This window comes from Trachurus japonicus, chromosome 2 (genome assembly GCF_045865225.1).
Source record: "Trachurus japonicus isolate A0001 chromosome 2, Traja_1.0".
Lineage (NCBI taxonomy): Eukaryota > Metazoa > Chordata > Actinopteri > Carangiformes > Carangidae > Trachurus > Trachurus japonicus.
In genome coordinates, this window is record NC_140908.1 from 2,925,338 (window position 1) to 2,940,148 (window position 14,811).

Consider the following 14,811-nt stretch of genomic DNA (forward strand, 5'->3'; position numbering starts at 1 on the left):
GGTGTCCGACTCCTCATCGGCCTTTAGGGCAGCTGTGCAGCTCTGACCTTTTCCATCACGCTGCCAGCAGCCGGTGTCGCCTGCAGAAGTGTCTGGAGGTGAAGCGTCTCGTGTTTGACATTGAAGACACGTCCAAGTGATAAACTGCAGATGTGCCTCTTCTATTTAAGGCTCTTTATGCATTTAGCAATTCTGTCTTTAACCTTAGACGTTAAAATGTTGCGTATGGGGCAAAGCAAAAAAACAGACACGGAGTGTTGTAAAAGGTTTGACACCAGAAATGATCTCTAGGAACTTGAAGGATTAAAACCTGGGTGGACAACCTGGTCAACTAGCTGCTGGAAAGCTACAGGGGCCAAAACCCCTTTCTTGGCTCATTTTGCTGGCGAAATGATGTAAATGCAAATATTTAGGTACTACAATGGCAGAAATAGTCATACAACTATAACATTTGGCAAAGAGTATCTTGACACATAGGGGGAGGCAAGAAAAAAAGATTCTGGGGTTTGTTGCAACATGATTTTAAGATATCACCCTCAACATCCCAAAAAAGACTGTTCGCCTGACAAATTCTCATGAAAATGATTATTTTTCAGCACTTTATGGAGAATATCTATGCTTAACATGTATATAGAAAACTTCCTTAGTTCATAAGCTTCCATTTGAGTCCCAGAGCCTTTCTACTAGCTACTGGAAAGCTACAGGCTGTCTCCAAACAATGCAACACCTATTGTGAAAAACTCCATGTTAACTGACATGATCAGAAACCATTCTATTTCTGGTCTCCCTCAAAGTGAACAGATAGATAGAGAAGACCGTTGGCCACAGCAAGTGGGGCTTAGAAAGGCTATCTTGGACTCAAATGGAAGCGTATGAATTAGGAAGTTTTCCATATACATGTTAAGCATAGATATTCTCCATAAAGTGCTGAAAAATCATAATTTTCATGAGAATTTGTCAGGCGAACAGTACTTTTTTTGTCTTTTTTTTGGGATGTTGAGGGTGATATCTTAAAATTAAGTTGCAACAAACCCCAGAATCTTTTTTTCATGCCTCCCCCTATGTGTCAAGATACTCTCTGCCAAATGTTATAGTTGTATGACTATTTATGCCATTGTAGTACCTAAATATTTGCATTTACATCATTTCGCCAGCAAAATGACCCCAGAAAGGGGTTTTGGCCTCTGTAGCTTTCCAGCAGCTAGTTGACCGGGTTGACCACCCAGGTTTTAATCCTTCAAGTTCCTACATATCATTTCTGGTGTCAAACCTTTTACAACGCTCCGTGTCTGTTTTCCAAAAAACTGGGCTTTTGCCCCCTGGGTATACGCTGAGTTTACAGAGAGAAAGGGACTAAAAACAGTGAGCGATGTGGATGTAATTGTGTAATGGGCAGTGAAATGAGTCCACAGTAAAGCCTGTGTTGACTCGCTGTGGACGTTTTCTTTGATTAAAATCTGAGTCTGAGTTAATCGGCGGCCTGGTCGGGGTTGTTTTTGGTTCGGGGGGGTGGGGGGTGGACCCTGATTAAAGCTCCTTCAGTGTAACTGGGTCCTGGTCTGTGTTGGTGTTGGATCAGAGGACGGTAACGCTCCACATCACGTATGTTGTTTCAGGCCGAGCCGAGGAGAAAGCCCTGTAGTCCAAACTAAGCAGCACATACTCTGGATTGGAACTCATTATTATTTTATTTTATTTAGAATTTATTTAACCAGAAAAAACAACAACTCATTGAGATGTTTTACAGATCAGTCCTGGCCGAGTCAGCAGCAGCACAACAAACAAAACCTTTCGCATCCACAATGAAAACATGAAATGAAAACATATTGATATATATTTTGTACAGTTTATATAGCTCATGATATATATATATATTTATTATGCATAATGTCCTATTTCTCTTTTATATTATGCTGCCGCGACAAATGAATTTCCCTCCTGTCATAAATAAAGTTTAACCTCACCTAGCCTAACCTAACTTAAATATCATGGAAGCAGACCCAGGAAACATTTAAAAATTAAAACATGTGGGATAGAATAGAATAGAATAGAACGCCTTTATTGTCCCATAGGGAAATTCATCTTCACACTCTGTCACTGATCAGATAGGATTCCCATATGTCAGGGAAATTAGATTATAAAGTAAATTGTGCTGGAAAATAATCCAAAATCTGTGTCCGATTACCGCAGATAGTTTGAAAATAAAACAGAAAAGTGAAGCTACAGTGAAGGCCGAAATTAGCCAAAGATAATAACCAAATGTTGCTCTGTTAAGGTAAAACAGACCATAATATTTGATGTATAACTGTCGTAGTGGTCCACAGGTGTGATAAACCTCATTAAATACTTCACTTCCTTTCTCCTGGTAAAGGCAGTAAGATGCGACTAATTTAAAGTAAATGTCTTTTAATTGTACATTTAGCTGTAAAAGTTCAGTCTAAATTTGTCAGTAGGGAAAATTATGGGATATAATTTTGTGCTGTTGGTGCACAGAGAGGGATTTTTAATGTAATTTGCAAGTAAGAGTCAGCTTTTAAATAAATTAGATGACGATACATTTTATTTATAAACCACTTGCCAAGCATTAAAAGTATGAGGTGTCATTCATATTTTACTATACACAGGAAAAAGAAGAATAAATAGATGTGAAAGTCAATAAAGACAAGAACTAGACGTCCGATACATATCATAGATTCAATATGGAGTCATTTAATTTCTTTAATAACTAATCCAGACCACCATTGTTTGATATATAACATATCACATGAAGTGCAATGTGTTCCTCACTCAGTGTGGAGATATGAAGTACAACAGCTCCACCTACAGGCTGCTCACTGTAACTGCTTTTTTTTTTATTATTGGTTAATTATTCTTTTATGCAGCAAGTGGGATGATTTTCTTGATTCTTATTTGTATTTTAATCCTTACAAAGTCTGTTTCGCTACCATTTGCATCATAATAGTGACATATTTTTTTGATTTCTTTCGTTTCAGAGTTTCACAGTGTTGGTGAAATCTTCCCTGATCCAGGAAACAGACATAAACCAGGTCAGTTTTACTACAATTTTTATTTATTTATATGGCATATTAAAGAGGCAAAGTTTTATAATTCCAACTCACAGCCAAGTTGAAGTTCTCTAAAAAAAAAAAAAAATTAGCTGGCCACATCCTGACCCAGAGATGGTATGAAGGACAGATAATACCGTTAATGTCGTTACAGAACGTTGCAGCAAAAAGAGGTGGTGTGAGTGCAGATGTTATCGTATAGAACTGAGCAAGACATGCTTCACTTTACATGGAAATGTAATTTTAATTTTTCTTTTAGTTGCTTAAAGGGACAACGAGGAGTTTAGAAAAAGCGAAGTGTTTTCTCACTACATTTATGAGCCTCCGCACCGTGAAATTCTTTGACCGGCGCAAGACAGACTCATGTTTTCATTCATCAAGAATTAAAGTCAGAGGTTCAAAGACGATCACATACCGTTGTAGTTCCGATCATAAACAGCGATTAGGCGGCGTTATTCTCATGACTCGCCACGAAACCGAAAGTAAAAAATGCTGGTCGGCTCGACCAGCGTTTCCGCCACCACTAATAATAACAAAATAACCATAGAGACAAAACTATATATTTATCGAAAATGGAGCCATTAACAAGTGTGGGTAACGTAGATTCATCCACATTAACGTGAGACTTTTTTTATAACCAAATAGAAACTCCTCGTTGTCCCTTTAATATATACTGTATCATAATAACCAATATATAATGGGGTCATAACAGGGAAAATGTGTTGCATCCGTCTGCCCAGCTGTGTTTCTGAGACAGCACCACAAGGGGGCAGTGTTGGTTTTGAAATTGTCAAAGCCTCAACATGTTCGTCTTTGCTGGATCCTACAGTTCCCATGATGCAACACACCTCTGTTATCTTACTAGTTACAGATGTGTGTGTTTTGTTTTTTTAGTATTGCAGATGTCAGATAGACAATCACTCCTTGTTGTGACATCACAAAGTCACAGTTGAAGTCGTGACGGCTCATTTTAAGGCTCGGTTTCATACAGGCTGTTTCATAGTATTAATATAAAACCTACATTACTTAATTATGGACATCTACCTTTACTGTATGTTTGGAACCTTTTAATGTTTATTCCACAGACATTATCAAACAAAAAAAAAGACATTAAAGCCTCACTTTATATAATATGGGACCTTTAATGTTGGTATTATTAGTATTTTAATTTTCATCAGGGTTCCCACGCATCCTGGAAAACCTGGACAACCTGGAATATGGTTGACCCATTTTCCAGTCATGGAAAACCCATGGAAAATGAGAAAAAAAGTCAAATGTCCAAAGGAAATTTATTTATCACATCGTGACATTAACAACCAGAGCTCTATTTGACTTTTTCAGAACCCACCAAGGATTTATTTTCCAAAGATGTGCCTATTGAGAAAACTAGAGACTTTGAGTTGATGTGTTTCCAGTATTGGACGGCGAGAATGAGGGTGACAGTGGAGCAGCACAGAGCTGTAGTGGACGTGGTTTAAAAAACAAAAACAACATGTTTTTGCGTTTTTGTATGATAAATTTGTCATAATTTCTAAGCATTTAAGAGATTATTCCACAGATGAGTCAGAGCCATAGACTGCACATCTTTAAATCAGACTTCTGGGGGTGAGAGAATGAGAGTGAGCAGTAAAAAGTCCTGGAAAATGATTTCAAGCAAAGAGTGGGAACCCTGTTTTATCACAGCCTATGGGCAAGGCAAGGCAATTTTATTTGTAGAGCCCGTTTTTACAAACAGTTTGTCTCAAAGGGCTTTACATGGCATCGTAACAACATCCTCTGTCCTTAGACCCTCAGAGAATGTGGTTTTTAGAGAGAGGAGTCTGGCTGACAGAGGAGGGGACGACCATGAACCACTACGAATCAATCAGCTCTCTTGGTAGACAGCCTCTCCCCTCCCTCCCCTCCTACTCCCCTCCTCGCCTCCTCCTCCTCTGTCCAAAGTTGTATGTATGTATGGGCTGCGTGTGGCTCAGTGCTTGGCGTGAGGCAGGGAGAGAGGACGACAGCATGGCTCTGCTGCTGGACGGCTCCCACAGCGCAGCAGCTTCCTGCTGCCCGGTCCACCGCCGCTTCAGGAGGCGCAGGAAGAAACGCTCCGAGCGCAAAGGTACCACTCTGCTCGGCTCTGCTCGGCTCTGCTCGGCTCTGCTCTGCTCGCTGTTGTTGTGTGTTTGTGTGTTTTTGCTGTTTAGAGGACGGCATTTGTTTGCTCTCCCTCAGATGAAGCTCTGTGGAAAGTGGCTGGTCTGTTTGGCTGCAGGTCAGAGACGGAGAGATGAAGCTGCAGCGTCTCGGCTCAGTAGTTGTTGTGTTTTTGCTTTTACAGTTAGAGACTTTACCTATAAAGTATGACCTTAACAGCTATTATTTAGGCTTGTTTGGTCTTTCTACCAGTTTTTTTTGTGAAGGCAACTGGACTTCAGATGTTTGAGCTTCTTGAAGATGTTTCTTCAGCACTGAAGCCTTTCAAAACATCCTCAAGCCTTCGTGTAGCTCATAGAGACTCCTCACATGTCTGCATTAGGTTCTCAGTCTACTAACTTTCTCTATGTTTCAGACAATATATTTATTATAAAGGTCCCATGTTCAGCAGGTTTAATATGGGACCTCAAAAGAGTACTTTCTGTTAGTGACGACTAAAAGAAGAAATAACTTTTTACATATTTGTTTTTTTCCTGATCTCAATCTCAGTCTGTTTTTATTTCCATATATAATATAAAATATCTGTACAGTTAACCCAGAACAACCAGATTGAAGAAATACAACAATATTGTGTTGTGTCAAAGCAATCCTTTCATGGTTTCCTACAGTATGATTGTAGTCACAGTCAGTTTTATTTATACAACGCCAATTCAAAAACGTTATCCCAAGCTGTATAGCTAATAGTTTTGCTTCTGCTCCTGAAATAATAATAATAAAGCACCTATAGAGAAATTAAAAATACTCGATTTAATGATTTCTACAACAATTTAATGTTTATTCTTTGTTAATTGAATTCTAAAATCAATATATTATATATTTCGTCCACACATTAATTCAAATTTCACTTGTGATTTTTCATCCTTATATCCCACTGGGGAATATTCATTAAGCCTCACTCGTATTTCTGCAGAGTAAAAGCTAAACAGTATAAATGTGTGTAAAAAGAAGAGCTGCTGTGCATACTGGTACTTTGCATGCAGGGAGAATGAGCATCCCATCATTTCCGCGTCCCGCTGTATGAGCACGGTGTTGTGAGACGAAGTGAAGTGTGAGTTTAATCTACTGGGAGCAAAAGTGAATTTCAGACGAGGTATAAGCCTCATGTGCTCCTTCAGGCGTGTAGGCACACCGCCGCCGCTACGGGATGTGTCTGTCGGGCCAAAACCGTCGCCACGGATCTCTGTCTGGCAACCAGCCACTGATCCACCTTCCTCCTCCTCCTCTTCCTCCTCCTCCTCTTTTGGTTTGGCCTGAAGCTCGCTGATAACCCAGACTCTCTGAAAAACCCTGAGGCTTCAGGTGGAGACGCACCAGCACCACATGCATCAGCTTTACCAATATTGACTTTCATTTTAAAGGGATAGTTCAATATTTTGGTAAATTGGCCCATTGCCATAATCCCTATAGTCATAGCAGTAGGTTCGTTACCTTTAATTGTCGGTGCAAACTGTTTTTAGAACGGTGGAGCAGAGCCGTGAGCTGCTCAGAGCTACGCTACGGAGGCTCATGGGATTTCTTGGTTTCCCTCATCAAACTCATCAAATACACAATCCAACAACTCCACAACGCTCTGGTGGACAAGTTGTGACCTGCACTTTCACCACACTATGAGATAATAACACAACGTTACCAGACAGAGTTGTTTTAGAGGGAAATTAATGCAAAACAGCTGATGCATGTTGCCTTCAGGGACAGTTTTTCATCATCAGTCTCTGTATTTCCCTCTAAAACAACGGTAACGTTGTGTTACTATCTCATAGCGTGGTGAATGTGCAGCTCACAACTTGTCCACCAGAGCGTTGTGGAGTTGTTGGATTGTGTATTTGATTAGTTTGATGAGGGAAACCAAGAAATCCCATGAGCCTCCATAGCGTAGCTCTGAGCAGCTCACGGCTCTGCTCTGCCGTTCTAAAAACAGCTTGCACCGACAATTAAAGGTAACGAACCTACTGCTATGACTATAGGGATTATGGCAATGGGCCAATTCGCCAAAATGTTGAACTATCCCTTTAAGACAGATTTAAAACAGTGGACAGTAACTCTGAAGTGTGCTCTGCTCGTCAGGCATCAGTGGACAGCACCAAACCTCCACGTGCTTGTCTGTCCGTCAGCTCCCGGTCGTCGTACTAATCCTGAAGCCGTGGGGTGTGAAATTCAACATCGGCCCCGGGGCTTCCCATCCGTCCATCCTCTTCCCTCCCTCTCCCTCTCTGTGAGATAGCGGAGGACCGGTGCCTTGACCGCGGCGAGGAGAACAGCGATGGCTATCAGTTGTGCGTGATGAGGCCAGTGATGCAGAGAGAATGGGGTGGAGACGGGTCAGCGAGCCGCGGCGTTAACCTGTAATCTCTCACACTGATCTGCCCACAACTTATGAAATATATAATAAAGAAAAGAAAAGTCAGAGCTGAAGCAAAGTAAACAGAGCAGTTGGTGAAGGATTCAGGCTTTCCATAACTCCAGCAACTACAAAGGTCAGGAACCGTCACACGAGTCTCTCTGATCTTTGTTGCTGCTGCTGCGACTGAAAATGAAAAACTTTTATTAGACCTTTTTGAACTTTTGAAACCTGCCATTTACAATTCTCAACTCTCAACACCTGGAAGTCCACCACACTACAACCATCATTCCTTGCTATTTCAAAGTTTTGCTTCTTCTTCCTCTTCTTTTCGGTATTGGAAACTTAAAAATTAAATGTTCTTTCGTGCCTTTAAGAAGAACATTGATAGGAATTTAATTTCCTTGCATAGATGCACCTTGTGTTAGTGTAGAGTAGCCTGTTCCAGTTCTTTCAAATTACAACCCATAACTAAAGAAGAGTTAAAGTTCCCTGAATGTTAATGTAGTAAGTCGCCATTTGTTCAAACAAAGAAAAGTTTCAAATCATAAAAATCAAACGGCCACTGTTGCACCATGGGTTGACACAAAAACATAATGTCCAATGCTAAGCTCAGTTTCAACAAAAAAAGGTGGTTTATTTGACCAGAAAATGAACAACCAAAGAACAAAGAAAATTCCACTGTGAGTCTCCTTTTCTGGTAAAAAAAAAAATCGTAGCCCTACCTACAGTATATTCTGTGCCCAAATGAAATAAACCACAAATAATAAACAGGAAAATACCTAAATTAAACAAATAATAAACTAATAGAATACTAGGAAAAATCCAACCATGATTAAATCAAATATATCAGCTTAGAATAATCAAATCTGAATACGTACCTTATTGTATTGTACTGTACTGTATCTTATGAATCCCGCTCTCTCCCAGTTGCTGCCGTAGTGTCCTTGGGCAAGACACCTTACCCACCTTGCTCCTGATAGGTCGTGGTTAGCGCCTTGCATGGCAGCTACCGCCATCAGTGTGTGAATGTGTGTGTGAATGGGTGAATGCAATGTAGGCTACTGTAGAGCGCTTTGGGTATCGTTCAGGTATAGTAAAGCGCTATATAAATACAGACCATTTACCATTTACCATTTACCATTTATTGTATTTTAGAACACGGCTCTCTTGAATACTCAATTCTGATTGGTCTATCACCAATATTCTGTGGTGTTTATTTCTCATTAGGCCACCGCAGAGTGGACCGTTGCAGCGGCCGACTGGCCCGGTGTCAGCTCTCCTCTCGTCTCGGTGGCACCGCGACTCCGCGACTCAAATGCACCCGTAACCCGTAATCTCTTGTTTACACACATCATATTATGTGTAAGGTAGTCCATCGATCCACTGATTGATTATCAAAGGCTTCAAATGCACGACGGGGAGGCTCAGCAAAGCAGCGGACGTGACCGGACATGCAGATTGGCTAAATGATGCAATTAAAAATCGATGAAAGTTGTATTTTGATCACATTATGTTTCTAATTAATTAATTTAGTTGTAGGCCGTGTTCTAAGCGGGATAATGTATAGGTTGTTATGGAGAAATAAACCCCCATTTATTTCTCCATAACAACCTCCGAACTATACATTATCCCTTACGTACCATACTGTACCAAACAATACCATATTGTACCATATCGTATTATTCTGCATCGTATCATATGGTATCGTACCGTATCATACCGTATCGTATTGTATTGCACCGTATCATATCGTATCATACCGTATCGTATTGCACCGTATCATACCGTATCGTATCGTTCTGCATTGTATCATATCGTATCATACCGTATCGTATTGCACCGTATCATACCGTATCGTATCGTTCTGCATTGTATCATATCGTATCATACCGTATCGTATTGCACCGTATCATACCGTATCGTACCGTATCATACCGTATCGTATCGCTCTGCATCGTATCATATCGTATCGTACCGTATCGTTCTACATCGTATCGTATCGTACCGTATCGTTCTGCATCGTATCATATCGTATTGTACCGTATCGTACCGTATCATACCGTATCGTATTGTATTGCACCGTATCATATGGTATCGTACCGTACTGTATCGTTCTGCATCGTATCGTACCGTATCGTACCGTATCGTATCGTATTGCACCGTATCATGTCGTAACGTACCGTATCATACCGTATCGTATCGTATTGCACCGTATCATACCGTATCGTACTGTATTGTATCGTTCTGTATTGTATCGTTCTGCATCGTATCATATCGTATCGTACCGTATCGTATCGTATTGCACCATATCATGTCGTATCGTACCGTATTGTTGATCTTGCATTGGGGTCCAGGAGTCACTGAGCTGACAGGAAACCCCGACCTCCGAGTGGTCACACCTCAGATGACCTTCAGCTAAACACCATAGACTGTAAAAAGAATGGACGTAGCGTCCGTGACGTCACCCATTGGTTTGGGGGAGTCTGTTTTGTGCCGCTACTACGGGGGTTTGAACCGCGCCATGTTGGATTCTACTTGCCATATTTGGAGCGGTGCGGCCGTTGGCCGGCCGAGAGCCCGCCCACTGGCCTCGTAGCAGCGGTCTCCGGACCTGTCACTCAACGGTTCTGCGCCCTAATTGGCCAGAACTTTAAACCTAATAATAGTAAAACGGTAGAGTTTTAAAAAAATTCACCCCCCTCAGAGTGTGTGCGGGGGTAGAAACTATCAGTTGAGACCAAAAAAATAAAATGTACCAGGCTGTAAATATGTTTTTTTAAGCTGTAAAATCGGCTATTTTAACATGGGGCTCAATTGGAGTTGCTCCCTTCTGGAGCCAGCCCCCAGCGACAGCCGAGGGGATTGCAGTTTTTTGAACGCGGAAGTGAGCTTCACTTCTCAGACCGACAACAGCCCCCTTGCTAAACACAGAGCTGTAGTTCAGTGACTGGTGTGGTCGTTCACCTCGAAGCCTGGTTTACAAAGCGCCAGGCTGCTGAAGCCTTATGGACCGAGATAATCCACTTAACTGCTTTACCTTCAGGAAAGCTGCGGCTTCTCTTCTGGCCCCCAGCGGAGACTAGGACACTACAGTGGTTTGGTCTGAGCAGCCTCAGTGTCTCTGGGAGAGGAAGCCCTGTTGGTTATAACTTAAGTGTGTTGCATTAGCAAGTGCAATTGATACCGCATTGACCCCCTCTCCCTGCAGCTACCGCCGGGGCCACGCACCAAATTAAAGCCGTCATAAAGATTTCACAGAGTCGCTGTGAAAATGTTAGAAAGATGTCTGGCGCCAGAGAGTGTCCTCGGGAGGGAGGGAGGATTTTTTTTTCTATGTACTTTAAGCAGCACCAGTGCATCACAGCTTAAATGAAAGAGTTTCTCTAATGAGGTTGAGACTAAACCAACTTTAATCCATTAACAACGACCTCCACTACAGAACTCTGTTGTGTGCAAAAACTATTAAAGATCCTGTGTTGTCTTATTTCTATATCATTTATATTAGTGATTTTAAGACTTAACCTAGAAAAAGATAGTTGAGTGACACTGTTGTACTCATTTTCTTGTGTACTGAGAATTCGTAAAGTATTCAGACCCATTAGAAATAGGTTCTAAGTCGTCGCAATGAAGTCGCTAGTGGAAGAAGTTTGGAGCAATTTAGGATCCTGTGTGGAGAAACTTGCAGAGGTGGTTTTCCTTCTTATGGTTTTTTTTTTCAAAGTGCAGCAGTGCACAGTACTGGCTGCATTGCAGAGTGTTGTGTAATCCGCCGTGCACCACTTGTTGCCTGAAGCCCACACAGTAGCCAGGCTGCAATATCCAGTGGAGTGTAGTTGATTTTTTTTTTTTTTTAATTGCAGGGTTTTGCATAAGGACGTGTCTAAATGCTGTTGTTGTTTGGGTTTTTATTGGAAAACACATTTCTAGCAGTTTTTTCTAGCGCTACTTTACATGTTTTCCCTCGGTGGTGTTCATTTTCCTGCCTCGTTCTTTTATTTCCCTGTTACATTAGACAGATCGTGTTTTATTTTTCTTGTAATCTGCTGTAAATGTCACGTTTCTCGAAGGCTGCGAGTAAAAAAATTTAAAAAAGGGGGTGAATCATTCCGTGATGCAGGTTAATCAGCTTTCTCAAACTGAAAAGGTCGGCCAATGAGCTCATTGAATCGAACCAACTTTGAAAATGTCTTATTCTTGTTGAAAGTTAATAATTACGTTACATTATTACGGTCGGATACCAAACCAAAAACTTCCCTCCAAGTGTTTCCAGTTGATCCCTCTCAGTCTCTCTCCTCTCATCCACCATCTCATCGTCTCTCGCTGCACCATCAATATGTCACACCGCGGTCCGTCAGGGTCCAATTTCTGCTCGTCTCCAAATGTCATTTCATGGGGAGAAAATTGAGTTTTTGTGCGAGAAAGCTGCAGAGCTGCCAGCAATATTCAATAAAGTGTTTTTTTTTCTTTCTTTTTTTGTTTGTATCTCATGTTTTAGGCCTCTATATTTTTTATATACGTATATTGTTTTCCTGCTTCTCCTCAGGATCGATCCATCTGCATTAGGCCGGTAAAGGAGTTCTCTGACAGCTGTTTGCAGGAGTTTTCTCTTCTCCAGAAACAGTAACAGGCTCCGAAATCCATTCATCCCTGTCGGCTCGGCTGCTCGTTAACAGGAGCGTCTACATTTTCTGGTCTTGTAGCCGTGGTGTCCTGAGTGGGCTGCACAAGAGGCCAACTTACAGACCATGAGCTCAAACCTTAAAGGTCCCAAATTATAAATTAGAAGTTTTCTGTCTATTTTTATCTCTATATTTATCCTGCTCTTAGTCCACAGAAAGATGCACACAATCTGTATTCAGAAACTTTGAAATGAGCCGCCGGGACTTCCTGAACTTGTGATGTCATAACAAAGCAGCCTTATTATATTATATATATTATTAGCACACTGCAAAAACTCAAAATCTTTCCAAGAATATTTTTCGTATTTTTTGTCAAAATGTCTCATTTCTAGTCTAAACTAATCTCTTTCCACTTAAAATAAAGGAAAATAAATAAAATAAAGAAAGAAACTTGTTTAGACTAGAAATGGCATTTTGACAAATACTCTTTTGACAAATTGTTTCTAAAATATGAAGAAAGAGAAGTGAGCAGCTGCGTTCATTGCAGGCTGTTCTGTGATGCGTGAACGGAATATTTTTATTTATTTTACCCTGCTTGTCAGATAAAACTGGTTCTCCATATGACACAGATTTTATTTAAACCTGTTCCTTCCTGTTCCTGCCGGCCGTTTATCCTGCACAAACTCATGATGCTTTAAATTACTGCTGAACACGGTTTTTGAGTATTGTGACTTAGAGTCCTGTTGATGCTGTCCTTCTCCTCTGGGTGAATTCTCTTTTGAATTAAACCCTGTTTTCCTTCCCCTGGTCTAAATGAAGCCAGAGCAGACTGATCACATGGTCATGTCTGGTGTTTGGTGCCATGCAGCTGAGTGGTTTCGTGGCAGGAGACTGTATTTGCCCACAGATGAGCCATTACTACAGAGTCTGTACTCCAGAACTCTCCATGGTCCTGAAGTAGGACTCATACTAATGATAATAGTCTGAAACTCAAACCAGATGCTTATCGGGGCTTTTTATTTCCTCCTTCATGCTGTGTGTCAGTTTATTTGTCAGAAAAGACTGAACCCGTTATGTTTTGAGACTATGTAAGTCTGGTGTCTCCTCCTCTGTGTCTCTAACCCTCCTCTCCTCCATGTGCATTTGTTTCCAACGAAGCTTGTGAGAAATCAATCCATGGAGCGGTGGATAACGTTATTTATAGAGTTAAATTCATGCAAAACAGCTGATGCGCGTTGCCTTCAGGTACAGTTTTTCATCAACAGTCTCTGTATTTCCCTCTAAAACAACTCTGTGTGGTAACGTTGTGTTATTATCTCATAGCGTGGTGAATGTGCAGGTCACAACTTGTCCACCAGAGCGTTGTGGAGTTGTTGGATTGTGTATTTGATGAGTTTGATGAGGGAAACCAAGAAATCCCATAATGAGCCTCCGTAGCGTAGCTCTGAGCAGCTCACGGCTCTGCTCCGCCGTTCTAAAAATAGCTTGCACCGACAATTAAAGGTAACAAACCTGCTGCTATGACTATAGGGATTATGGCAATGGGCCAATTTGACAAAATGTTGAACTATCCCTTTAAGTTTGGTGTATTTTCTGCTGATGTTGCATAGGAATAAGGTCTGTATTCTTCATTGCCTTTCTAGCTTGTTGATTTTTATAAGCAAACCTGTTTTTATAGAGGCGTTGACGAAGCCATTAGGTTTTCAGGCAGATCCGGATCATTTACAATTCATATTCATTTCATTTCTCTTCCGTCTGCAGCGTTGTGTTGTTGTGTTGTTGTGATGTTGACCTTGCTGGAAGGTTTTTGTTGTTTATGTGTCAGCGCAATTATGCAAAAAAGTACTCAACCAACTCAGTGACTTACTTTTAGCTACAGATCTGGTTTCAGGGAGGAAGTCATGTTTAATTTCTTGCTGTAATAAATCTGATATTTTTATATTGGTAGCACTCTGCTCATGTGGTGAAGACTGACACCAAACTTCCTCTCTCTGAAATTGAAGGACCATGAACTGTGAATGTCAGCGATGCATAATTAGGCTTCAGTCTGTCTTAGATCCGAACCAGGGTTTAGTCTGTTCAAGCAGAGAGGTGAGTACAGATGAAACCTGCATCTCTGCAAATTGACAATAATTATCATGTCATTTCTACCAGACACAGTTTATTTATGTTACTGTATGATGAAGGATAATACACTGCTGAGTGACAGTTTCCTGATGAGACCGGAGGAAATAATGGCAGCTCAGTGTCTCTTATCGAGTACTTCTGTCTGACGGAGTAGCCACAGGCAGAGTGGAGGAGGAGGAGGAGGAGGAGGAGGAGGAGGAGGAGGAGGAAGAGGAGGAGGAGGAGGAGGAAGGGTATCTGAAGGCAGAATAAGGGAGGAGGAATAAGGATGGATCGGTTCTGCCTAAAAATAAAAAAAAAACTTTGCTCATTTATTGTCTTCAAACTTTATTGTTTAAACACCTGAAGAGATGCATTGTGGGGCCTGAAGGTGTGCTTACAAATTCTCATGAAGACTTTTGTATGAAGCCAATATCTGTGTTTCATGAACTATGACCAAAACTACAGTATATCCACT

At 41.1% G+C, this 14,811-nt stretch overlaps 1 protein-coding gene across 1 annotated transcript in view; it reads left to right on the forward strand.

Annotated features, from left to right (window-relative positions):
* Positions 1-14,811, forward strand: part of LOC146990557 (double-stranded RNA-specific editase 1-like) — a 39,819-nt gene that overhangs the window by 6,109 nt on the left and 18,899 nt on the right. Inside the window, exon 2 of the mRNA XM_085795290.1 lies at positions 2,994-3,047. The gene's annotated coding sequence lies outside the window, so the exon portion shown is untranslated. The remainder of the gene's footprint in view (positions 1-2,993; positions 3,048-14,811) is intronic.